The following is a 27,450-nucleotide window of genomic DNA, read 5'->3' on the forward strand; positions in this document are numbered from 1 at the left end:
TTATGTAAGAAAAAAAAAAAAATTCCCGCACTCAGACAATGATAAAGGACGCTAACCAATGTGAACACGCTGGTGCCGAAGAAGGTTTCCTTTCACAGGGAAACATTTCCCGCACACGGAACACGAAAAGGGACGCTCGCCCGTGTGAATTCTCTGGTGGTAAACAAGGCCTCCTTTATGGCTATAACCTTTCCCGCACTCTGAACATGAATAGGGATTCTCACCCGTGTGTATTCTCTGGTGAATAAGAAGGCCTGCTTTGACTTTAAAACATTTCCCGCACTCTGCACATAAATGGGGGCACTCGCCTGTATGAAATTTCTGGTGTCTAAGAAGAAAATCTTCGTCTGGAAAACATTTCCCGCACCCGGAACATAAAAAGGGCCGCTCACCGATGTGAATTCTCTGGTGTGTGAGTAGGTGTTTTTTATCAGTGAAACATTTCCCGCACTCTGAACATGTAAAAGAGTGTTTAACCGAGTGAATCTTTCTCTGGTGCTGAAGAAGGATTCCTTTTTTACTAAAACCTTTCCCGCACTCTGAACAGGAATAGGGATTCTCACCCGTGTGTATTCTCTGGTGTAAACGAAGACCTCCTTTCTCGGTGAAACATTTCCCGCACTCTGTACATGAATAGGGACGCTCCCCCGTGTGAACTCTCTGATGCCCAAGAAGACACTTTTTTTCAGAAAAACTTTTCCCGCACTCGGAACATGAATAGGGACGCTCACCTGTGTGAACTCTCTGGTGCCTTAGAAGGGTTTCTGTTCCACTAAAACATTTCCCGCACTCAGAACATGAAAAAGGACGCTCACCAGTGTGTATTCTCTGGTGTCTAAGAAGACCTCCTTTGTGAGGGAAACCTTTCCCGCACTCTGGACATGAATAGGGACGCTCCCCTGTATGGACTCTCTGATGCCTAGCAAGGTAACTTTTCGATGCAAAACGTTTCCCGCACTCTGAACATGAAAAAGGACACTCTCCACCAGTGTGAATTCTCTGGTGCTGAAGAAGGTCTACTCTTCGACTAAAAAATTTCCCGCACTCCGAACATGAATAAGGATGCTTACCAGTGTGAATTCTCTGGTGCTGAGAAAGGTTTGATTTACTACTAAAACATTTCCCGCACTCCGAACACGAATATGGATGCTCACCCGTGTGACTTCTCTGGTGTATAAGAAGGACTTCTTTTGCACTAAAACATTTCCCGCACTCTGAACATGAAAAAGGATGCTCATCAGTGTGAGTTTGCATGTGTCTAAGAAGTTGACGTTCCCCATTAAAACATTTCCCGCACTCTGAACATGAAAAAGGATCTTCAGCTGTGTGATTTTTCTGATGTGAAATAAGACTTGCTTTCCGGGTGAAACATTTTCCGCACACTGGACAGGAATGAATATGTTCACTAACATGACATCTCTGGTGGCTTAGAAGGTGTTCCTTCTGAGTAAAGCATTTCCCGCACTCTGAACATGACAATGAATTCTCTCCTGTCTGAACCCCTTTATGGTTTAAAGAAGATTCCTTGAGATTAGATGGATTTCCACATCCATCCGCACTGTCAGATATTAGAGGACCATCTGAAGTCCAAGTAGGTGACTTATGAGGAGATCCCTCAGAATTAGACATATCCAATGATCTCTTCCAATGGTGAGGTCTGTCATGTATATTATGAGGAATGGGATTTACTTCTGGAGAACATCCAATGTCATTATCTTCTACCTTCACATCTTCCTCCGATGTACTTCTATTCCCACCACAGAGTCCATCTGTCAGAAGGCAATAAAAATGATCAATAATTTTCAGGAGTCGTAGATGTTTAAAAAAGTTCTGAATGGAGATGGACCTTTCATATGGTGTACAGTATCTCCTCCTCATTTGTTGGGAACATGACGTTATATTGAGGAATGGAGATGGGCCTTTCATATGGTGTTCAGTATCTCCTCCTCATTTGTTGGGAACATGACGTTATATTGAGGAATGGAGATGGACCTTTCATATGGTGTACAGTATCTCCTCCTCATTTGTTGGGAACATGACGTTATATTGAGGAATGGAGATGGGCCTTTCATATGGTGTTCAGTATCTCCTCCTCATTTGTTGGGAACATGACATTATATTGAGGAATGGAGATGGACCTTTCATATGATGTACAGTATCTCCACCTCATTTGTTGGGAACATGACCTTATATTGAGGAATGGAGATGGACCTTTCATATGGTGTACAGTATCTCCTCCTCATTTGTTGGGAACATGACATTATATTGAGGAATGGAGGTGGACCTTTCATATGGTGTACAGTATCTCCACCTCATTTGTTGGGAACATGACCTTATATTGAGGAATGGAGATGGACCTTTCATATGGTGTACAGTATCTCCTCCTCATTTGTTGGGAACATGACCTTATATTGAGGAATGGAGATGGACCTTTCATATGGTGTACAGTATCTCCTCCTCATTTGTTGGGAACATGACCTTATATTGAGGAATGGAGATGGACCTTTCATATGGTGTACAGTATCTCCTCCTCATTTATTGGGAACATGACATTATATTGAGGAATGGAGATGGACCTTTCATATGGTGTACAGTATCTCCTCCTCATTTGTTGGGAACATGACCTTATATTGAGGAATGGAGATGGACCTTTCATATGGTGTACAGTATCTCCTCCTCATTTGTTAGGAACATGACGTTATATTGAGGAATGGAGATGGACCTTTCATATGGTGTACAGTATCTCCTCCTCATTTGTTGGGAAAATGACATTATATTGAGGAATGGAGAAGGACCTTTCATATGGTGTACAGTATCTCCTCCTCATTTGTTGGGAACATGACCTTATATTGAGGAATGGAGATGGACCTTTCATATGGTGTACAGTATCTCCTCATTTGTTGGGAAAATGACATTATATTGAGGAATGGAGAAGGACCTTTCATATGGTGTACAGTATCTTCATGAAAAAAAAAATAAACAAAAGAAAATGGGTTTTAAGACTGAGAAGATGGAAGGTGGATTTGGGGTGTGTAGGTCGGCTTTAAACCATTTTTGCATCTAGTGATGATTATGTACCTGAGCTGTAAAAATATAGATAAAAGGACTTCTGCGCTATTACATAAATGTGACGTGGAATTGCGGCAAAATCTCTTGGTGATCACAAATCACACAGTGAACATAAAGTGAATATATATATATATATATAATGATCCTGCGCAAAACCTTAATGAACAATGTGAAATGGTGACCACTAAAGTTATCGTGTAATATGACCCATGCAAATGATGAATAGTCAAAACACTAATATGCAAAAAAATATAATAAAAATAAAATGAGTGAGGAATAAGTGAATGTGTGAGTAGTAAACTATACTGTGAAGATAATACCAAAACTGATATCAAATAAATAGGTTCAAGGTGAAAAAATAATGAATTTGCCTGGTGGAAAATGGTATAATAAATATAAAAACCAATCCCAGCAATAATGATGTGACAAGTAGAAAATGTAAAAAAAAAAATGGAAAAAAGTCCCAGAATGATAGATTAAAAATAATAATAATAAAAATAATATTTTAATAAACTTGGTATATTGGAAGCCCATTTATTTTTCCATGTGGATTTGCTCATTGGGGTGAGACCGACCCGGTTCTCCCCTCCAAGCGGTCATCATCCTTCTGGACAGATCTGGGGCTGTGGAACTGTGGCAACGGTCCATTTGGATAAAGGCATTTGATCATACCATTAAGGTGAGGGCCCTGTGAGCACATTGAATGGATGTCAGGTGACTACAGTCAACATGATACGATCTGCTTTTCTCTATTGTGAAGACCTATGAACTGTTGTCATCATTATTTTTCATCTATCATTCTGGGACTTTTTTCCATTTTTTACATTTTCTACTTGTCACATCATTATTGCTGGGATTGGTTTTTATATTTATTATACAATTTTTCACCAGGCAAATTCATTATTTTTTCACCTTGAACCTTTTTTTTTTATATCAGTTTTGGTATTATCCTCACAGTATAGTTTACTACTCACACGTTCACTTATTCCTCACTCATTTTATTTTTATTATATTTTTTTGCATATTAGTGTTTTGACTATTCATCTGTTGCATTGGTCATATTACACGTCAATTTTAGTGGTCACCATTCACATTGCTCATTAAGGTTTTGCGCAGGATCATCTTTCTATATATATATTTATATATTCACTTTATGTTCACTGTGTGATTTGTGATCACCAAGAGATTTTGCCGCAATTCCACGTCACATTTATGTAATAGCGCAGAAGTCCTTTTATCTATATTTTTACAGCTCAGGTACATAATCATCACTAGATGCAAAAATGGTTTAAAGCCGACCTACACACCCCAAATCCACCTTCCATCTTCTCAGTCTTAAAACCCATTTTCTTTTGTTTATTTTTTTTTTTTCCATGAAAATACAGTACACCATATGAAAGGTCCATCTCCATTCCTCATTATAATGTCATGTTCCCAACAAATGAGAAGGAGATACTGTACACCATATGAAAGGTCCATCTCCTTTCCTCAATATAATGTCATGTTCCCAACCAATGAGGAGGAGATAACAGTACACCATATGAAAGGTCCATCTCGATTCCTCACTACAATGTCTTGTTCCCAACCAATGAGGAGATACAGTACACCATATGAAAGGTCCATCTCCATTCCTGACTATAATGTCATGTTCCCAACTAATGAGGAGGAGATACTGTACACCAAATGAAAGGTCCATCTCCATTCCTCAATATAATGTCATGTTCCCAACTAATGAGGAGGAGATACTGTACACCATATGAAAGGTCCATCTCCATTCCTCACTATAATGTCATGTTCCCAACAAATGAGGTGGAGATCCTGTACACCATATGAAAGGTCCATCTCCATTCCTCAATATAATGTCATGTTCCCAACAAATGAGGTGGAGATCCTGTACACCATATGAAAGGTCCATCTACATTCCTCAATATAACGTCATGTTCCCAACCAATGAGGAGGAGATACTGTACACCATATGAAAGGTCCATCTCCATTCCTGACTATAATGTCATGTTCCCAACCAATGAGGAGATACAGTACACCATATGAAAGTTCCATCTCCATTCCTGACTATAATGTCATGTTCCCAACCAATGAGGAGGAGATACTGTACACCATATGAAAGGTCCATCTCCATTCCTCAATATAATGTCCTGTTCCCAACCAATGAGGAGGAGATACTGTAATGATTTTTTCACCTTGAACCTATTTATTTGATATCAGTTTTGGTATTATCCTCACAGTATAGTTTACTACTCACACGTTCACTTATTCCTCACTCATTTTATTTTTATTATATTTTTTTGCATATTAGTGTTTTGACTATTCATCAGTTGCATGGGTCATATTACACGACAATTTTAGTGGTCACCATTTCACATTGCTCATTAAGGTTTTGCGCAGGATCATTATATATATTTATATATTCACTTTATGTGTACCTGAGCTGATATCTGTAGAAGATTCCTCCTCTTTAACTGCGTCCATCATCCCAACCTCCTCTGTAAACTTCCGATCACCCCTCATATTATACGTCTCTTCTTCCTTTATATCCTCAGTTTTTATGTTAATCAGATCTTCATCCTAAACCAACAAAATAATTTCTTTAAAGTGTAAACTTTAATATGCTGTCAGGAAATTTAAACAAATTATCAAGACAGCAGTATCGACTATTTAATTCATCGATGTAGGACAGTGTCTCCAGCCTTCCAGTCTGCTCATTAACTTAAAACAAATGAATAGATGTGAACCACACTGGGTTGATTATCTTCCTGAGTTTATTTAAGGCTCGGCCATAGATGGTTCGAATCTCGGCTGGTTCAGCCGTGTATGGCCGGCCTGACTCTGTGTAGAGATTTTTTTAGCACAATAAAATCACCAATGAAAGTATGGACTATGTAACCAGGGCTGGATCTAACCTATCTGATGTGGGGGTGCAGAGGGGCAGAAGATGGAACGTCAGCAGGGCAATGTATAGGAGTCAGAAGGGCAGTGTACAGGGGTCAGCAGGGCAGAGGATAGGGGTCAATAAGGCAGAATACAGGGGTCACAAGGGCAGAGGACACAGATCAGCAGGGCAGAGGTAAGAGGGTCAGCAGGACAGAGGATAGGGGTCAGCAGGGCAATTTACAGGGGTTAGCAGGGCAGGGAGCAGGGGGTCACATGGGCAGAGGACAGGGGTCAGCAAGACGGGGGATAGAAGTCAGCAGTGCAAAGGACAGGGGCTAGCAGGGCAGAGGAAAGGGGATCAGCAGGGCAGGGAGCAGGGGGTCACATCAGCAGAGGACAGGGGTCAGAAGGGCCATGTACAGTGGTCAGCAGGGATGGAGGACAGGGGTCAGCAGGTCAGAGGAAAGGGGGTCAGCAGGGTAGAGGACAGGGGTCAGACGGGCGGTGTACAGGGGTCAACATGACAGAGGATAGAAGTCAGCAGTGCAATGTACAGGAGCCAGCAGGGCAGAGTAAAGGGGGTCAGCAGGGCAGAGTAAAGGGGGTCAGCAGGGCAGAGTAAAGGGGTCACATGGGCAGAGTAAAGGGGTCAAAAGGGCAGTGGACAGGGGTCAGCAGGATGGAGGACAGGGGTCAGCAGGACAAAGGATAGAAGTTAGCAGTGCAATGGACAGGGGTCAGCAGGGCAGGGTACAGGGGGTCAGCTGGGCAGAGGACAGGGGGTCAATAGGGCAGAATCACTGCTGGCAGGGCACTTAGCAGAGCTCTTCCTCCCCCACACAGCACATAGATGAGATCAGATTTCCTTACAGACAGCCTGGATCTGCACAGTGTGTAGCTGGCTACTGCAGCTGCTCTGCCATTCCAATCTGGGAATTTCACAGGTCAGAACTGCAACACAACAACCAGCTACACACTGTGCAGATCCATGGTGTCTGTAAGGGAATCCGATCTCTGCTGTGTGGGAGAGGGGACATCCGCTGTGTGCAGTGTGGACAGTACCAGGACAAAGTCACCACAGAGACTACTTCCTTAGACATTGGTCCACAGAGACTGCCCCATACAGAGACTGCCCCCCACAGAGACTACACCGACTACCCCCACAGAGACTACGACTACCCCCACAGAGACTGCGCCCCACAGAGACTATGACTACCCCCACAGAGACTGCGACTACCCCCACAGAGACTGCGACTACCCCCACAGAGACTACAACTACCCCCACAGAGACTGCGCCCCAGAGAGATTACGACTACCCCCACACAGACTGCACCCCACAGAGACTACGACTAGCCCCACAGAGACTACGACTACCCCCACAGAGTCTGCACCCTTCAGAGACTACACCCCACAGAGACTACGACTATCCCCACAGAAACTGCACCCCACAGAGACTACGACTACCCCCACAGAGTCTGCACCCATCAGAGACTACGACTACCCCCACAGAGTCTGCACCCCTCAGAGACTACGACTACCCCCACAGAGTCTGCACCCCTCAGAGACTACGACTACCCCCACAGAGTCTGCACCCCTCAGAGACTACGACTACCCCCACAGAGTCTGCACCCCTCAGACTACGACTACCCCCACAGAGTCTGCACCCCTCAGAGACTACGACTACCCCCACAGAGTCTGCACCCCTCAGAGACTACGACTACCCCCACAGAGTCTGCACCCCTCAGAGACTACGACTACCCCCACAGAGTCTGCACCCCTCAGAGACTACGACTACCCCCACAGAGACTACGACTACCCCCACAGAGACTGCACCCCACAGAGACTACGACTACCCCCACAGAGACTGCACCCCACAGAGACTACGACTACCCCCACAGAGACTGCACCCCACAGAGACTACGACTACCCCCACAGAGACTACGACTACCCCCACAGAGACACTGCACCCCACAGAGACTACGACTACCCCCACAGAGACACTGCACCCCACAGAGACTACGACTACCCCCACAGAGACACTGCACCCCACAGAGACTGCACCCCACAGAGACTACGACTACCCCCACAGAGACACTGCACCCCACAGAGACTGCACCCACAGAGACTACGACTACCCCCACAGAGACTGCACCCCACAGAGTCTACGACTACCCCCACAGAGACTGCACCCCACAGAGACTACGACTACCCCCACAGAGACTGCCCCCCACAGAGACTACACCATTTGCAAAGTAGTTAATGATACCTTACCAGTAAAGAGTAAAAGTAAAGTTGTGGTGGATGATAACCACACCGGGGATTGGCAGGGCTCCTTATGTGATGACCTGCAGAGAATGTTCAGAGAGCTTCCAAGGAGATCAATGGACAGAGCCTTAGATGGAGAGAGCGAGTGTTTCTCTGGATAGAGACAAAGCGAGAGAGCCCTTCTATTGTGTGAGAATCTGGATCTGTGAGGTTGTGAGAGCAATCGATCGAGATAGTGTGTCTCCAGCGTAAGAGAGAGAGAGCGTCTTCTGAGTGAGAGAATGTATTCCGTCTCAGAGTGGTTGATTGAGGGATTGTGTCCGAGTGATCTCCTCCCTCTCTGAACTTCACCTTTTATTCTCTTATCTAAGGACTCGCCTAGAGGGGGTTGTTCAGAATGTTTACCCACATGTGATTGGAAGGCACTTCTATTGATTAACCTAATGTTTGTTTAGGTGTTGACAATAGCTGCCCAGCAGGTGGCACTCTAAGATTAGGAATTCCTATTTTAGGTCTTCTGGGAATAAAATTGGTTTTATTCAAACCAACAAAATCTGGGACATTCTATTTTTATCCCTGAGTTACATCTAGATATAATGCCCTCATAATAGGAGGGTACACCTCAAAGACCCCAGATCTCTCCATAAAGGGGACCTGTCATGACCCATGCTATCACAAGGGATGTTGTTCATCACTTGTGATAGCAATAAAGTTGATTAAAAATAAATAAAGGGGAAATGGTAAAAAAAATAAAAAATAAAGGCGAATGCAGGTCCTGTATGCATAGGGAAATGGCGATCGCGCCACACATGTGCGGTATCACCACGAACGCCAGAGCGAGAGCAATAATTCTCTATTGACCTCAATTGTAACTCTAAACTGATAACCTGTAAAGGCTTATAAAGGTCACCTATGGAGATTTCTAGGTACCATAATTTGTCACCATTCCACCGCGAGCATACGCAATTTAAAAAGCTTGATGTGTTTGGTATCTATTTACTTGGCCTAACATCATCTTTGATATTTACCAATAAAATTGGATATTTTATCGTGTTTGTGTGCACTAAAATTCATTCAAGTGTATTTTTTTTCCCCTGAAAATTGGTGTTTTTAAAAATTGCTGCATAAATAATAATAATAAGAATAACTTTTTTATTATTATTATTATTATTTGCACAGCCATTTTTAAAAACACTGGTTTTCAGGAATAAACATACACTTTATCCACTTCAGCCGCAAGCCTTTTCTGACACTTCTCTCCTACATGTAACATTTATTTTTTTTTTTTTTTAAGGCTAGCAAATTACTTAGAAAACATATATATATATATAAAATTTGAAAGCAGAGACCCTGGAGAAAAAAAATGGTGGTTTTTGCAATTTTGTATTATTACTGTTTTTTATTATTGATTATTATTATTATTTATTATTCAATAAAAAACAATATTAATAATAATAATGATAAAATAGTAATAAATAAAAAATATTAATAAAATTTTTTTGACAGCCATCACTTTACACTCTAGGGTCTCTGCTTTCAAAATATACAGTGTGTGTGTATATGTATATGAATATATATATATATATATATATATATATATATATATATATATATATATGGTTTGGGGTTCTAAGTAATTTTCTAGAAAAAAATAAATTTTATTTTTACATTTAGGAGAGACGTTCCAGAATAGGTTTGGGACTATTATTATTAATAATACACAATAATATTAATCAATAATTAAAAAATAACAATAATAATATTAATAATAATAATAATAATAACAATGATAAAAATAGTAATAAATAAAAAATAGTAATAAAATAAAATTAAAAAGGGTTGTGGGTTCTAAGTCATTTTCTAGCAAAAAAAAAAAGTTGATTTTTACATGTAGGAGAGACGTGCCAGAATAGGTTTGGCGCTGAAGCAGTTAAATTGTATTTTTTACCTGAAAAATGGTGTTTTAAAAATGGCTATACAAGCATCATGTGACATAATAAAAATGCAACAACCACCATTTTATTCTCCAGGGTCTCTGCTTTAAAAAAAAAAAAATATAATGTTTGGGGTCTTGAAATCATTTTCTAGCAAAAAAGACATATTTTTAGATGTAGGAGAGAAATGTCAGAGCTGGCCCTGTAGGGGGGGGGGTGGGGGGGTGGGTCAGGTGGTCATTGATTAGCATTTTTCGATGTTTGGACAATGGAAGGAGATGAAACAATTCAGAAAGTCCAGTTTCTGCCAGCTGGGTAAACAGACTTTGATGTTTTCTCAGGGATGAACTCTTTGTTGTCTGATTGATTATCCCACCCATACATTGTTCCTCAGCTTCCCATCACAAACTATGGAAAAAGAATGATCTAGAAACCTCAGAAAGAACATCAGCCTATAATTTCTACACTTCATCTGAGAAGGTGACACAGTAGAGAGGACCATACATGTTCCAGATCTTCCATCCCATCTACCTGATGATGGTGAGGGATGGTGTGACCAGGAGCGGACTGATAACTCATGGGGCCCCCGGGCAATAGGAGCCCCCCTGTTTATCTTGATAGGAGGAGCGGCTGAGATCGATCTCCCCGATCGGCGGACGAACTGTAATCGGCACTGTGCAGGGAGCTCGTCACACTGATCTAAAGTGAAAGCACACTGTGTGCTCTTTGTCTCCCCCTACAGTGCAGTACCCGGCAGGAAGAGGTGAGGTAAAGCACTGCCGTTTTTGAAAAGGCTTTCTGTATGTATGTGTTCATGTATGTGTTTGTGTGTGTATTTATATGTGTTTGTGTGTGTATATTATGTGTGTGTTTAGATGCAGTGGTGGCCCGTGCATTAAGGGCGCACAGGCGCTGCCCCCTCTCTCCAGCGCCCCTTTATCACCAATAGATAGATTCATGCATTGCATAAATCTTTCTATGGCCGCCGCTGCCACACCCTATTCAGGCGCCCAGCCCCTTTTTGGGCGCAGGGCACCTGAATTACAGCGGCGGGGGGGGGGGGGGTTTGAAGCACCGGATTAGAGCCATAGCCTCTAATAGGCATCAAAAAAGGTGACCTCACAGGCCACTCAGCAGTGTTAGAAAAGCGAATGACTATGCGCTTTCCTAACACTAAACTGCCTCTCCGCCAATCTGGTGCTCGGGTCTGTTACCCGTCACCTGATTGGCTGAAACGACAGGCGCCGCTATTGGACGCCTATCAGGAGGAAAGGATGGGAGATGAGGACAGCAGGAGACGCATGCAGGACCCCGCTCGTCGCAGTCACCCACTGCCCCACCAAGACAGGGTAAGTGTCGATGAGCGGTCGGGGGTCACACTGGCAGCATTTAATGGGCACACTGGCAGCATTTGATGGGCACACTGGCTGCGTTTGATGGGCACACTGGCAGCGTTTGGCACAGTGGCTGCAATTGATGGAACACTGGCAGCATTTAATGGGCACAGTGGCAGCGTTTGATGGGCACAGTGGCAGCATTTGGCACAGTGGCTGCAATTGATGGCACAGTGGCAGAATTTAAGTGGCACAGTGGCTGCGTTTGATGGTTTTTTTTTCAAAAAATGTTTGCGCCCCCCAAAAAATTTTGAGCACCAGCCCCCACTGTTTAGATGTATGTATGCACATTTTATGTATGCACGTTTAATCCTGACACCCTATATGTGTACAATCAGGACTGATTTTTTTTTTTCTTGCTCGTTCAAAGTACCAGCAACAAAATGCTGTTCCTCTGAAAAGCGATCCATGCTCAGATCACTTTTCAGAGGCATTTGACAGCCGGTAAAGAGGCAATATGTTGCCTACTGACCACCTGTTTTAACCCCTTAAAGTGATTGTAAAGGTTTTTTTTTTTAAATAACAAACATGTCATACCTTCATTGTGCAGTTAGTTTTGCACAGAGTGGCCCCGAACACCGACTTCTGGGGTCCCTCGGCGGCTCTCGCGGCTCCTCCTCTTATCAGACATCCCCCTAGGAAAAGCGCTGTCCAGGGGTCAGGGGGGCCCTTCATGATTTCTTGCATCGGGGCCCTGAAGGTTTTAGTTACGCCACTGGTTTTATTAATAGAGATAAGAGTGATGTCATGTGACCTCCCAGAATCCTCCTCACCTCTCCGGTCAGGTCTGTGTTTTATTAATAGAGATAAGAGTGATGTCATGTGACCTCCCAGAATCCTCCTCACCCCTCCGGTCAGGTCTGTGTTTTATTAATAGAGATAAGAGTGATGTCATGTGACCTCCCAGAATCCTCCTCACCTCTCCGGTCAGGTCTGTGTTTTATTAATAGAGATAAGAGTGATGTCATGTGACCTCCCAGAATCCTCCTCACCTCTCCGGTCAGGTCTGTGTTTTATTAATAGAGATAAGAGTGATGTCATGTGACCTCCCAGAATCCTCCTCACCTCTCCGGTCAGGTCTGTGTTTTATTAATAGAGAGAAGAGTGATGTCATGTGACCTCCCAGAATCCTCCTCACCTCTCCGGTCAGGTCTGTGTTTTATTAATAGAGATAAGAGTGATGTCATGTGACCTCCCAAAATCCTCCTCACCTCTCCGGTCAGGTCTGTGTTTTATTAATAGAGATAAGAGTGATGTCATGTGACCTCCCAGAATCCTCCTCACCTCTCCGGTCAGGTCTGTGTTTTATTAATAGAGATAAGAGTGATGTCATGTGACCTCCCAGAATCCCCCTCACCTCTCCGGTCAGGTCTGTGTTTTATTATTAGAGATAAGAGTGATGTCATGTGACCTCCCAGAATCCTCCTCACCTCTCCGGTCACGTCTGTACACTAGGCTGTATATAACATTCTCCTGACCTCATGGTCAGGTGCAATGATGGGGGGGGGGGGGGGTAATTATGGTGGATGTGTAAGATCTGGGGAGTCATCATGCAGACATTGGAGCATACAGGGCCAGTGGTAAGGGAGGAGTGCGGTGCAGGTAAGATCGGGGGAAAGAATGTACAGATGAAGAGGTGGGAGGAGGGGTGCAGAAAGAATGGGTGATGGGGGTGTGTGGGGTGAAGACACTCCTAATAATAAGATAAAATGACCTCCCCCTCTCTGTTCTCACACTCTGCACACTCTCCAGAAGATTCTTAGAGGAGACATGCCCCTTTCGTACGTTGCTTTTGAGCTACAACAAAATGGCCGCCACCTTTCCTTCACTGAGGACACTTCCTTCTCTCACACGGCACATGGACTTCCTCTAGTGGTGGTTCTGGCTCCACACGGGAACAAACAGCACATGGTCTCCCTCTCATGTTGGCTCTCCTAACCTCCTTGTATTGAATTGTACTGTAACTGTACTGTCTACCTTTATTCCGTAAAGTGCTGCAGAAACTGTTGGTGCTCTATATACTGTATATATATCTTGTATAATAATAATAATTATTATGACGTATATCCCATGAAGGGTTCCCTAATTGTTTAATATAATTATGAGTAATATTTCAGGCTGTAGAGGGCTACTATAGGTTCTGGTTGGAAGCGGTTTGTTCTTCTAAGCGTATTTGAGGAAGTTATGGAGTAAAAGTGACACTTCAATGAGGAACTTCTAAATTGAACAAAAGCCGAGCAGGGAGACGACCAGAGGAAGCGTCTAATGGAAAATTTTAGGTTAAGACTATTCTGTAGATCATGAAGGAGGTTTAACCTTAAACTACGTAGAGGGTTCTTTACTGTAAGAGCGGCAAGGATGTGGAATTACTTTCACAGTGGGGGACATCGATCGTTTCAAGAAACTATTAGATAAGCACCTGAACGACCGCAACATACAGGGATATACAATGTAATACTGACATATGATCACACACATAGGTTGGACTTGATGGACTTGTGTCTTTTTTCAACCTCACCTACTATGTATCTCTGAATAATGAACATGTTATAATATGTGGATCGTTATGATTGGTTAAATGAATAAAGGAGATTTTCTCCTTCTAGTAAAGGAAATATGTCGTCGAATGCACTTATGATACTATGCGTTATATTTGTATCTGATTGGTGGGCAGAGATGTTCCCACCCACATGTGCTTCGATAACTTAACATGATGAGCCACGCCCAATAAACAAGTCTCTGCTCTTCCCTCCGGTGTGTGGGTGTCTGAATAAGCAGGACTTCCAGGGCCCCCAAGTCAAGGTGAGGTGAGGGGGAGACCCACGGCGAGAATTGAACCCCAAAATCCCACATTGTGCAGCTGAAGCCTGTAGAGATCTTCAGTGCAAGGATGTTTGGTCCTCCTTCTCTCTTATCCATTGAGAAAAGCCCCCCGGCAAAGCACCTTGTCCTCTCCTCTCTTATCCATTGAGAAAAGCCCCCCGGCAAAGCACCTTGTCCTCTCCTTCTCTCTTATCCATTGAGAAAACCCCCCCTAGCAAAGCACCTTGTCCTCTCCTTCTATCTTATCCATTGAGAAAACCCCCCCAGCAAAGCACCTTGTCCTCTCCTTCTCTCTTATCCATTGAGAAAAGCCCTTCGGCAAAGCACCTTGTCCTCTCCTTCTCTCTTATCCATTGAGAAAAGCCCCCCCCGGCAAAGCACCTTGTCCTCTCCTTCTATCTTATCCATTGAGAAAAGCCCTTCGGCAAAGCACCTTGTCCTCTCCTTCTCTCTTATCCATTGAGAAAAGCCCCCCGGCAAAGCACCTTGTCCTCTCCTTCTCTCTTATCCATCGAGAAAAGCCCCCCAGCAAAGCACCTTGTCCTCTCCTTCTATCTTATCCATTGAGAAAAGCCCCCGGCAAAGCACCTTGTCCTCTCCTTCTCTCTTATCCATTGAGAAAACCCCCCCTAGCAAAGCACCTTGTCCTCTCCTTCTATCTTATCCATTGAGAAAACCCCCCCGGCAAAGCACCTTGTCCTCTCCTTCTCTCTTATCCATTGAGAAAAGCCCTTCGGCAAAGCACCTTGTCCTCTCCTTCTCTCTTATCCATTGAGAAAAGCCCCCAGGCAAAGCACCTTGTCCTCTCCTTCTCTCTTATCCATTGAGAAAAGCCCCCCGGCAAAGCACCTTGTCCTCTCCTTCTCTCTTATCCATCGAGAAAAGCCCCCCAGCAAAGCACCTTGTCCTCTCCTTCTATCTTATCCATTGAGAAAAGCCCCCCGGCAAAGCACCTTGTCCTCTCCTTCTCTCTTATCCATTGAGAAAAGCCCCCCGGCAAAGCACCTTGTCCTCTCCTTCTCTCTTATCCATTGAGAAAAGCCCCCCGGCAAAGCACCTTGTCCTCTCCTCTCTTATCCATTGAGAAAAGCCCCCCGGCAAAGCACCTTGTCCTCTCCTTCTCTCTTATCCATTGAGAAAACCCCCCCTAGCAAAGCACCTTGTCCTCTCCTTCTATCTTATCCATTGAGAAAACCCCCCCGGCAAAGCACCTTGTCCTCTCCTTCTCTCTTATCCATTGAGAAAAGCCCCCCGGCAAAGCACCTTGTCCTCTCCTTCTCTCTTATCCATTGAGAAAAGCCCCCCGGCAAAGCACCTTGTCCTCTCCTTCTCTCTTATCCATTGAGAAAACCCCCCCTAGCAAAGCACCTTGTCCTCTCCTTCTATCTTATCCATTGAGAAAACCCCCCCGGCAAAGCACCTTGTCCTCTCCTTCTCTCTTATCCATTGAGAAAAGCCCTTCGGCAAAGCACCTTGTCCTCTCCTTCTCTCTTATCCATTGAGAAAAGCCCCCCGGCAAAGCACCTTGTCCTCTCCTTCTATCTTATCCATTGAGAAAAGCCCCCGGCAAAGCACCTAGTCCTCTCCTTCTCTCTTATCCATTGAGAACAGCCTCTCGGCAAAGCACCTTGTCCTCTCCTTCCCTCTTATCCATTGAGAAAAGCCCCCCCCCCCCCCCCGGCAAAGCACCTTGTCCTCTCCTCTCTTATCCATTGAGAAACGCCCCCCCAGCAAAGCACATTGTACCCATGTTAATGAGGTCAAGGGCCTTCTCCCCATAGCCCCGGCCAGGTGGTTGTGGGGAGTCTGTGGGCGGGGGTGGGGGGGCTTATCGGAATCTGGAAGCCCTGTTTAAAAAATATAGGGGCCCCCAGGTAATGTCCCTCTACCACATGGGTAAGTAATGGGCACAGCAACCTGAGGCTCACGTCTTGCGGTCACCAGAGTGGTTGGAGGTTCATTATCTTTCCGGGACTTTGACAACTGTATGAGGTGGATCTGATAAGGCTTCATTCTACCAACATCTCATATGACTTGTGCTGGGAGGGGAGCATTAGGGGGAGTATTGCTATTAGAATGAGGTGGGAATTGTGCTGGGAAGGGGAATTTGGGGAGAATAATAAGGGGCTTTGTGATAGGAGGAGGAGTTTGGGGGGGAATTTATGCTTAAAGTGTGTGTGTGTGTGTGGGGGGGGGTGTCTTGCTGGGGCACAATTAATGCTGGGGCGGGGAATTTTGATGAGAAGAATAAGAGGATTTGTACTAGAATGAAAGGTTTGGGGGGGGGGAGGTTATACTCAAAGAGAGGAAGGGGGAAGATTTTTGCTGGGAGGGGGAATTTAGAGAAAGAATGATTTGTGATAGAAGAAGGAGGGGTTTGAGGGAATTTGTGCTCAAGGGGGGATGGCGGATTTGGAGAGAAAATAAGATGTATGCTAGAAGAAGAGTTTTTCAGGGTCTTTCTGAGGTCTGGGGGCCCCTCCTGCACTATGTCTCCGTGCAGGGTCTTTCTGAGGTCTGGGGGCCCCTCCTGCACTATGTCTCCATGCAGGGTCTTTCTGAGGTCTGGGGGCCCCTCCTGCACTATGTTTCTATGCAGGTCCCGATATGTGGGGCCCCTCCTGCCCCAAGGTGTCCGCACACAGGTGTTGGTCTGTGCAGAGGAGAGAGGCCGGGAGTGCTGTGTGTGCCGGCCCGGGGCCCCTCTCCTCAGGCTGCCTGTATGTATTGTGCAAAGTGGGGCCCAGGGCCTGGGCCACTCACTCCACAGTGCCCATCAAATGTAGCCTTACCAGTGCCCAGCAATGGGGCCCTACCAATGGATGAGATTCCAATCAGCGATGAGCCGGGAATAGAAGACAAGACTCAGGAGAGACGATTGTTTATTGGAGAGGATGAGAAGAAGGGATCGACACACGAGGGGGAGGGGAGGGATATAATCTTCCCATGCCAATCTTTTATAATAGAGATAAGAAATCCGTCCCGGGTATTAATAATCCTACACTGGCCGACCAATAAAAAGCCGGCTACTTCCATAAATGGTAAAGGAGAACGACACGCAGCAGCCAGTAGGAACCTCGGAGATGACGACGCCATTGATTGGTTGATGGAGGAGTCAGTTGCACCCGTTAGAATCCAGCGTCCATTCCCCGCACTTCCAGCCGGGGGGCGGTACTCTGAATTTTAATCTTAAATTTCCTTTATTTTTAAACTTTCCCGCACTCTGAACATGAATGGAGTCCCTCTGAATTCTCCGATGTCTAAGAAGTATCTTTATGTAAGAAAAAAAAAAAAACATTTCCCGCACTCAGACCACGATAAAGGACGCTAACCAATGTGAACACGCTGGTGCAGAAGAAGGTTTCCTTCCACAGGGAAACATTTCCCGCACACGGAACACGAAAAGGGACGCTCGCCCGTGTGAATTCTCTGGTGGTAAACAAGGCCTCCTTTCAGTCTATAAGATTTCCCGCACTCTGAACAGGAATAGGGACTCTCACCCGTGTGTATTCTCTGGTGTAAACGAAGACCTCCTTTCTCGGTGAAACATTTCCCGCACTCTGTACATGAATAGGGACGCTCCCCCGTGTGAACTCTCTGATGCCCAAGAAGACACTTTTTTTCAGAAAAACTTTTCCCGCACTCGGAACATGAATAGGGACGCTCACCTGTGTGAACTCTCTGGTGCCTTAGAAGGGTTTCTGTTCCACTAAAACATTTCCCGCACTCAGAACATGAAAAAGGACGCTCACCAGTGTGTATTCTCTGGTGTCTAAGAAGACCTGCTTTGTGAGGGAAACCTTTCCCGCACTCTGGGCATGAATAGGGACGCTCGCCTGTATGGACTCTCTGATGCCTAGCAAGGTAACTTTTCGATGCGAAACGTTTCCCGCACTCTGAACATGAAAAAGGACACTCTCCACCAGTGTGGATTCTCTGGTGCTGAAGAAGGTCTACTCTTCGACTAAAAAATTTCCCGCACTCCGAACATGAATAAGGATGCTTACCAGTGTGAATTCCCTGGTGCTGAGAAAGGTTTCCTTTACTACTAAAACATTTCCCGCACTCTGAACACGAATAGGGACGCTCACCCGTGTGACTTCTCTGGTGTATAAGAAAGGTTTCTTTTGCACTAAAACATTTCCCGCACTCTGAACATGAAAAAGGATGCTCATCAGTGTGAGTTTGCATGTGTCTAAGAAGTTGACGTTCCCCATTAAAACATTTCCCGCACTCTGAACATGAAAAAGGATCTTCAGCTGTGTGATTTTTCTGATGTGAAATAAGACTTGCTTTCCGGGTGAAACATTTTCCGCACACTGGACAGGAATGAATATGTTCACTAACATGACATCTCTGGTGGCTTAGAAGGTGTGCCTTCTGAGTAAAACATTTCCCGCACTCTGAACATGACAATGAATTCTCTCCTGTATGAACCCCTTTATGTTTTAAAGAAGATCCCTTGAGATTAGATGGATTTCCACATCCATCCGCACTGTCAGATATTAGAGGACCATCTGAAGTCCAAGTAGGTGACTTATGAGGAGATCCCTCAGAATTAGACATATCCAATGATCTCTTCCGATGGTGAGGTCTGTCATGTGTATTATGAGGAATGGGATTTACTTCTGGAGAACATCCAATGTCATTATCTTCTACCTTCACATCTTCCTCCGATGTACTTCTATTCCCACCACAGAGTCCATCTGTCAGAAGGCAATAAAAATGATCAATATTTCTCAGGAGTCGTATATGTTTAAAAAAGGTCTGAATGAAGATGGACCTTTCATATGGTGTACAGTATCTCCTCCTCATTTGTTGGGAACATGACGTTATATTGAGGAATGGAGATGGACCTTTCATATGGTGTACAGTATCTCCTCCTCATTTGTTGGGAACATGACGTTATATTGAGGAATGGAGATGGACCTTTCATATGGTGTACAGTATCTCCTCCTCATTTGTTGGGAACATGACGTTATATTGAGGAATGGAGATGGACCTTTCATATGGTGTACAGTATCTCCTCCTCATTTGTTGAGAACATGACATTATATTGAGGAATGGAGATGGACCTTTCATATGGTGTACAGTATCTCCTCCTCATTTGTTGGGAACATGACGTTATATTGAGGAATGGAGATGGACCTTTCATATGGTGTACAGTATCTCCTCCTCATTTGTTGAGAACATGACATTATATTGAGGAATGGAGATGGACCTTTCATATGGTGTACAGTATCTCCTCCTCATTTGTTGGGAACATGACATTATATTGAGGAATGGAGATGGACCTTTCATATGGTGTACAGTATCTCCTCCTCATTTGTTGAGAACATGACATTATATTGAGGAATGGAGATGGACCTTTCATATGGTGTACAGTATCTCCTCCTCATTTGTTGGGAACATGACGTTATATTGAGGAATGGAGATGGACCTTTCATATGGTGTACAGTATCTCCTCCTCATTTGTTGGGAACATGACATTATATTGAGGAATGGAGATGGACCTTTCATATGGTGTACAGTATCTCCTCCTCATTTGTTGGGAACATGACGTTATATTGAGGAATGGAGATGGACCTTTCATATGGTGTACAGTATCTCCTCCTCATTTGTTGGGAACATGACATTATATTGAGGAATGGAGATGGACCTTTCATATGGTGTACAGTATCTCCTCCTCATTTGTTGGGAACATGACATTATATTGAGGAATGGAGATGGACCTTTCATATGGTGTACAGTATCTCCACCTCATTTGTTGGGAACATGACGTTATATTGAGGAATGGAGATGGACCTTTCATATGGTGTACAGTATCTCCATGAAAAAAAAAAAGTAAACAAAAGAAATTGGCTTTTAAGGTTGAGAAGATGGAAGGTGGATTTGGGGTGTGTAGGTCGGCTTTAAACCATTTTTGAATCTAGTGATGATTATGTACCTGAGCTGATATATGGAGAAGATTCCTCCTCTTTAACTGCGTCCATCATCCCAACCTCCTCTGTAAACCTCTTATCACCCCTCATATACGTCTCTTCTTCCTTTATATCCTCAGTTTTTACGTTAATCAGATCTTCATCCTAAACCAAGAAAATGGCAGAAAATTATTTCTTTAAAATGTAAACTTTAATATGCTGTCAGGAAGTTGAAACAATTAATCAAGACAGCAGTATTGATGATTTAATTTATCTATATATACGACAGTATAAGGTTGCCACCTTTTCTTCAAGTCAAACCCGAACGCTTTAGTGGCGCACAGCAATTTTTTTTTTTATAGTATATATACTATACATATATTTTGCTATTAAATAATATTTCTAATCATAATAAGTTAATAACAAGAGTCCCGCTTTACATCAGAGTCCACAGAGTTCACCTTTTACATCTGAACTTGCAGAGTTCCCTTTCATTGTAAGGGGGGGTGGGACGGGACTCTGCAGACTCTGATGTAAGGGAGAACTCTGGGGCCTCTAACATAAGGGATGCTCTGGGAACCCTGATTTAAGAAGGAACACTGAGAACTCTGATGTAAGGGGGAACACTGTGGCCTCTGATGTAAAGGGGAACTCTGATGTAAGGGGTGCTCTGAGACCCTGGATTTGCCTTAGTGTCTCACTCAGAGGCAGGAGAGAGAAGGGGGGAGGGGGGAGACTTCAGTCACAGACAGGGATGGATGGTGAGCTCACTCACCCCTTGGCAGTCAGCACCTTTCATCCAGTTGTATCTGAGGCTGATGGACTTCAAACTTCCGGCCCCAACTTTCCTATTCTGAGGCACAGCGCCAGGGATTGGAGTGTGGGCAGACACAGCGGGGGAGGGGCGGGAGGAAGAGGTGCAAATCGAGCTCTCTCTCCTCTCCCTGTGTGTGTATTTTGGGGGGGGTTTGTTAGTGTTGGCTTTGGGCAGTGTGAAAGAGAGTAACAGACACTCTTAGTTTAGACAACTGCAGCCAGCAGGGGGGTCAGCAGGGCAGAGGACAGGGGGTCAGCTGGGAAAAGGACAGGGGGTCAGCTGGGAAAAGGACAGGGGGTCAGCTGGGAAAAGGACAGGGGGTCAGCTGGGAAAAGGACAGGGGGTCAGCTGGGAAAAGGACAGGGGGTCAGCTGGGAAAAGGACAGGGGGTCAGAAGGGAAAAGGACAGGGGGTCAGCTGGGAAAAGGACAGGGGGTCAGCTGGGAAAAGGACAGGGGGTCAGATGGGAAGATGACAGGGAGTCAGATGGGAAAAGGACAGGGGGTCAGATGGGAAAAGGACAGGGGGTCAGATGGGAAAAGGACAGGGGGTCAGATGGGAAAAGGACAGGGGGTCAGATGGGAAAAGGACAGGGGGTCAGATGGGAAAAGGACAGGGGGTCAGAAGGGAAAAGGACAGGGGGTCAGATGGGAAAAGGACAGGGGGTCAGCAGGGTAGAGGACAGGGGGTCAGCAGGGTAGAGGACAGGGGGTCAGAAGGGAAAAGGACAGGGGGTCAGAAGGGTAGAGGACAGGGGGTCAGCAGGGTAGAGGACAGGGGGTCAGAAGGGAAAAGGACAGGGGGTCAGAAGGGAAGAGAACAGGGGGTCAGATGGGAAAAGGACAGGGGGTCAGATGGGAAAAGGACAGGGGGTCAGAAGGGAAAAGGACAGGGGGTCAGAAGGGAAAAGGACAGGGGGTAAGAAGGGAAAAGGACAGGGGGTCAGATGGGAAAAGGACAGGGGGTCAGATGGGAAAAGGACAGGGGGTCAGATGGGAAAAGGACAGGGGGTCAGATGGGAAAAGGACAGGGGGTCAGAAGGGAAAAGGACAGGGGGTCAGATGGGAAAAGGACAGGGGGTCAGCAGGGTAGAGGACAGGGGGTCAGCAGGGTAGAGGACAGGGGGTCAGAAGGGAAAAGGACAGGGGGTCAGAAGGGTAGAGGACAGGGGGTCAGCAGGGTAGAGGACAGGGGGTCAGAAGGGAAAAGGACAGGGGGTCAGAAGGGAAGAGAACAGGGGGTCAGATGGGAAAAGGACAGGGGGTCAGATGGGAAAAGGACAGGGGGTCAGAAGGGAAAAGGACAGGGGGTCAGAAGGGAAAAGGACAGGGGGTCAGATGGGAAAAGGACAGGGGGTCAGATGGGAAAAGGACAGGGGGTCAGATGGGAAAAGGACAGGCGGTCAGATGGGAAAAGGACAGGGGGTCAGCAGGGTAGAGGACAGGGGGTCAGCAGGGTAGAGGACAGGGGGTCAGAAGGGAAAAGGACAGGGGGTCAGAAGGGAAAAGGACAGGGGGTCAGATGGGAAAAGGACAGGGGGTCAGATGGGAAAAGGACAGGCGGTCAGATGGGAAAAGGACAGGGGGTCAGATGGGAAAAGGACAGGGGGTCAGCAGGGTAGAGGACAGGGGGTCAGAAGGGAAAAGGACAGGGGGTCAGAAGGGAAGAGAACAGGGGGTCAGCTGGGAAGAGAACAGGGGGTCAGATGGGAAGATGACAGGGGGTCAGATGGGAAGATGACAGGGGGTCAGATGGGAAGGTGACAGGGGGTCAGATGGGAAGGTAACAGGGGGTCAGATGGGAAACTGCGACCGGTCTAAACTATGTGGCATGTTCACCAATGCCAGGAGCCTGGCGGACAAGATGGGTGAACTAGAGATACTGTTGTACGAGGAGAATTTGGATTTTGTGGGAATTTCAGAGACCTGGTTCAACAGCTCTCATGATTGGCTGGCAAACATTCAAGGGTATTCCCTTTATCGCAAGGATAGAGAGGGTAAAAAAGGGGGAGGGGTATGCCTATATATCAAGAATAATGTACAAGTGAATGTGAGAGATGACATCACTGAGGGGGCTAGGGAGGAGGTGGAATCCTTATGGGTAGAGCTCCAAAGGGATGAAGCTAAGGGGAAAATAATACTGGGAGTATGCTATAGGCCCCCCAACCTGAGAGAGGAGGGGGAGACGGATCTCCTATCACAATTTGGATTAGCAGCAAGGAAGGGAAGTGTTATAATGGGGGGTTTTAACTATCCAGACATAGACTGGGTGGAGGGAACCACGCATTCGTCTAAGGCTCGCCAGTTCCTAAATGTCTTGCAGGACAATTTTATGGGTCAGATGATAGAAATAAAACATTACTGGATCTACTGATTACCAACAATACAGACCTGATCACGGATGTGGAAATACGAGGCAATTTAGGTAACAGCGATCACAGGTCAATTGGCTTCAGTATTAATCGCACAAATAGGAAACATAAGGAGAATACAAAGACACTGAATTTCAAAAGAGCCAACTTCCCTAAACTACAAACCTTGCTAAAAGGCATAAATTGGGATGAAATCTTAGGAACAAAGAACACGGAGGAGGAGATGGGTTTGCTTTAAGAGCATATTAAATAAGGGCATTAGCCAATGTATCCCATTGGGTAATAAATTTAAAAGAGCGAACAAACGTCCTGGATGGCTTAACTCCAATGTAAAAATGCATATAAAAGCAAAGGAGAAGGCCTTCAAGAAATACAAGGTTGAGGGATCATCATCAGCATTCAGACTTTATAAAAGAATGCAACAAGAAATGTAAGGGTGCAATTAGGACGGCTAAGATAGAACATGAAAGACACATAGCGGATGAGAGCAAAAAAATCGCAAGAAATTCTTTAAGTACAGTATGTAAACAGTAAAAAAGGGAGGACAGACCATATTGGCCCCATAAAGAATGAGGAAGGACATCTGGTTACAAAGGATGGGGAGATGGCAAAGGTATTGAATTTATTCTTCTCCTCAGTCTTCACAAGGGAATCGGGGGGCTTCAGTAACCAAAACTGCAGTGTTTATCCTCATGACACATCACGGGAAACACCTCCATGGTTAACAGAGGACAGATTTAGAATTAGATTTGGGAAACTTAACATTAATAAATCACCGGGATAGGATGGCTTGCACCCGAGGGAACTTAGGGAACTCAGTCAAGTAATTGCCAGACCATTGTTCCTAATTTTTACAGACAGTCTACTGACTGGAATGGTACCAGCTGATTGGAGAAAAGCCAATATTTAAAAAGGGCCCAAAATACATCCCTGGGAATTAAAGACCAGTTAGCCTAACATCAATAGTATGTAAACTCGAGGGGATGATAAGGGACTATATACAAGATTTTTGTAATAAGAACGGTATCATTAGCAGTAATCAGCATGGATTCATGAAGAATTGTTCTTGCCAATTCAATCTACTAACCTTCTATGAGAAGGTGAGTTGTCATCTAGATAAAGGGAGGCCCGTAGACGTGGTGTATCTGGATTTTGCAAAAGCATTTGACACAGTTCCCCATAAACGTTTACTGTACAAAATAAGGTCCGTTGGAATTGACCATAGGGTGAGTACATGGATTGAAAACTGGCTACAAGGGCGTGTTCAGAGGGTGGTGATAAATGGGGAGTACTCAGAATGGTCAGGGGTGGGTAGTGGGGTTCCCCAGGGTTCTGTGCTGGGACCAATCCTATTTAATTTGTTCATAAATGACCTAGAGGATGGGATAAACAGTTCAATCTCTGTATTTGCAGACGATACTAAGCTAAGCAGGGCAATAACTTCTCCGCAGGATGTGGAAACCTTGCAAAAAGATCTAAACAAATGAATGGGGTGGGCGACTACATGGCAAATGAGGTTCAATGTAGAAAAATTTAAAATAATGCATTTGGGTGGCAAAAATATGAATGCAATCTATACACTGGGGGGAGAACCTCTTGGGGAATCTAGGATGGAAAAGGACCTGGGGGGGTCCTAGTAGATGATTGGCTCAGCAATGGCATGCAATGCCAAGCTGCTGCTAACAAAGCAAACAGAATATTGGCATTAAAAAGGGGATCAACTCCGGAGATAAAACGATAATTCTCCCGCTCTACAAGACTCTGGTCCGGCCGCACCTGGAGTATGCTGTCCAGTTCTGGGCACCAGTCTTCAGGAAGGATGTACTGGAAATGGAGCGAGTACAAAGAAGGGCAACAAAGCTAATAAAGGGTCTGGAGGATATTAGTTATGAGGAAAGGTTGTGAGCTCTGAACTTATTCTCTCTGGAGAAGAGACGCTTGAGAGGGGATATGATTTCAATATACAAATACCGGACTGGTGACCCCACAATATATAAATACCGGACTGGTGACTACACAATAGGGAGAAAACTTTTTTGCGGAAGGGAGTTTAATAAGACTCGTGGCCACTCACTAAAATTAGAAGAAAAGAGGTTCAACCTTAAACTAAGTAGAGGGTTCTTTACTGTAAGAGTGGCAAGGATGTGGAATTTCCTTCTACAGGAGGTGGTCTCAGTGGGGAGCATCGATAGTTTCAAAATACTATTAGTTAAGCACCTGAATGACCAAAACATACAGGGATATACAATGGACCCCCTTCTCACCGGGGGACAGGGACCCCCTTCTCTTCCGAGAACAGGGACCCCCTTCTCCCTCGAGGACAGGGACCCCCTTCTCCCCAGAGGACAGGGACCCTATCTTACCCCTTCTCACCTGGGGACAGGGGCCCTATCTCTGCCCCAACAGAGACTACACCCCACAGAGACTGCACCCCACAGAGACTACACCCCACAGAGACTGCACCCCACAATGACTACACCCCACAGAGACTGCACCCCACAGAGACTGCACCCCACAGAGACTACACCCCACAGAGACTACACCCCACAGAGACTGCACCCCACAGAGACTGCACCCCACAGAGACTGCACCCCACAGAGACTACACCCCACAGAGACTGCACCCCACAGAGACTACACCCCACAGAGACTACCCCCACAGAGACTACACCCCACAGAGACTACACCCCACAGAGACTACACCCCACAGAGACTACACCCCACAGAGACTACCCCCCCCACAGAGACTGCACCCCACAGAGACTGCACCCCACAGAGACTACACCCCACAGAGACTACACCCCACAGAGACTACACCCCACAGAGACTGCACCCCACAGAGACTGCACCCCACAGAGACTACACCCCACAGAGACTACCCCCACAGAGACTACACCCCACAGAGACTACACCCCACAGAGACTACACCCCACAGAGACTTCACCCCATATTTGCAAAGTAGTTAATAAATGATACCTTACAAGTAAAGCTAGTTGTGGTGGATTATAACCAGACAGGGACCCCTTCTCTCCCGAGGACAGGGAACCCCTTCCCCCCGAGGACAGGGAACCCCTTCCCCCCGAGGACAGGGAACCCCTTCTCCCCTGAAGACAGGGACCCCCTTCCCCCCCGAGGACAGGAATCCCTTCTCACCTGGGGACAGGGACCCTATCTCTGCTGGGGACAGGGACCACCTTCCCCCCCCCCCCCGAGGATAGGGACCCCTTCTCACCTGGGGACCCCGAGGACAGGGACCCCCTTCTCACCTGGGGACAGGGACCCTATCTCCACCAAGGACAGGGACCCCCTTCTCAACCCGAGGACAGGGTCCCCCTTCTCACCCGAGGACAGGGACCCCCTTCTCACCCGAGGACCCCCTTATCACCTGGGGACAGGCACCCCCTTCTCCCCCGAGGACAGGGACCCCCTTCTCCCCCGAGGACAGGGATCCCCTTATCACCTAGGGACAGGCACCCCCTTCTCCCCAGAGGACAGGGACCCCTACTCCCCCGAGGACAGGGGCACCTTCTCCCCAGAGGACAGGGACACCTTCTCCCCCGAGGACAGGGACCCCCTTCTCACCCGGGGACAGTGTGACGTACCTCCGTCCTCAACAGGATTGTTTCTGCCATAAATGCTTCCTCCGTCCGGTACCAGCCCGATCCAAGATCCCTCCGGGCAACCAGTCCTTAGTCGTAACTCTATGTAGGATCAACAACTCTTTATACAAACACATGGAACACGTATACGCTCAGAGACAATCACCCCTCCCTTTGGAAGTAAACTGTCCAATCAGCAAGGAGAGCTGTTGGAGGAATTCCCCCCTCCCCTCTCTGCCCTGCCCCCAGTCTTCCTGCAAGATACACATAATACAAATACAAAGGAGATGGGCGTGGTAACAGTGGTGGCCGATAATAGTTCCACCAACCCCGGATGGGGGACGTGTGACTGCCTGGAAACTTAGAGAC

The 27,450-nt window shown here is 45.8% G+C and overlaps 1 protein-coding gene and 1 pseudogene across 2 annotated transcripts in view; one reads left to right on the top strand and one right to left on the bottom strand.

The window, feature by feature from the left end:
• LOC141105493 (uncharacterized) lies at window positions 1-27,292 on the bottom strand (annotated as a pseudogene).
• Window positions 1-27,450, top strand: part of LOC141105079 (uncharacterized) — a 222,784-nt gene that overhangs the window by 94,112 nt on the left and 101,222 nt on the right. The gene's annotated exons all lie outside the window — the stretch shown is intronic.

Source organism: Aquarana catesbeiana, linkage group LG08 (assembly GCF_042186555.1).
Source record: "Aquarana catesbeiana isolate 2022-GZ linkage group LG08, ASM4218655v1, whole genome shotgun sequence".
In the NCBI taxonomy this organism is placed as follows: Eukaryota; Metazoa; Chordata; class Amphibia; order Anura; family Ranidae; genus Aquarana; species Aquarana catesbeiana.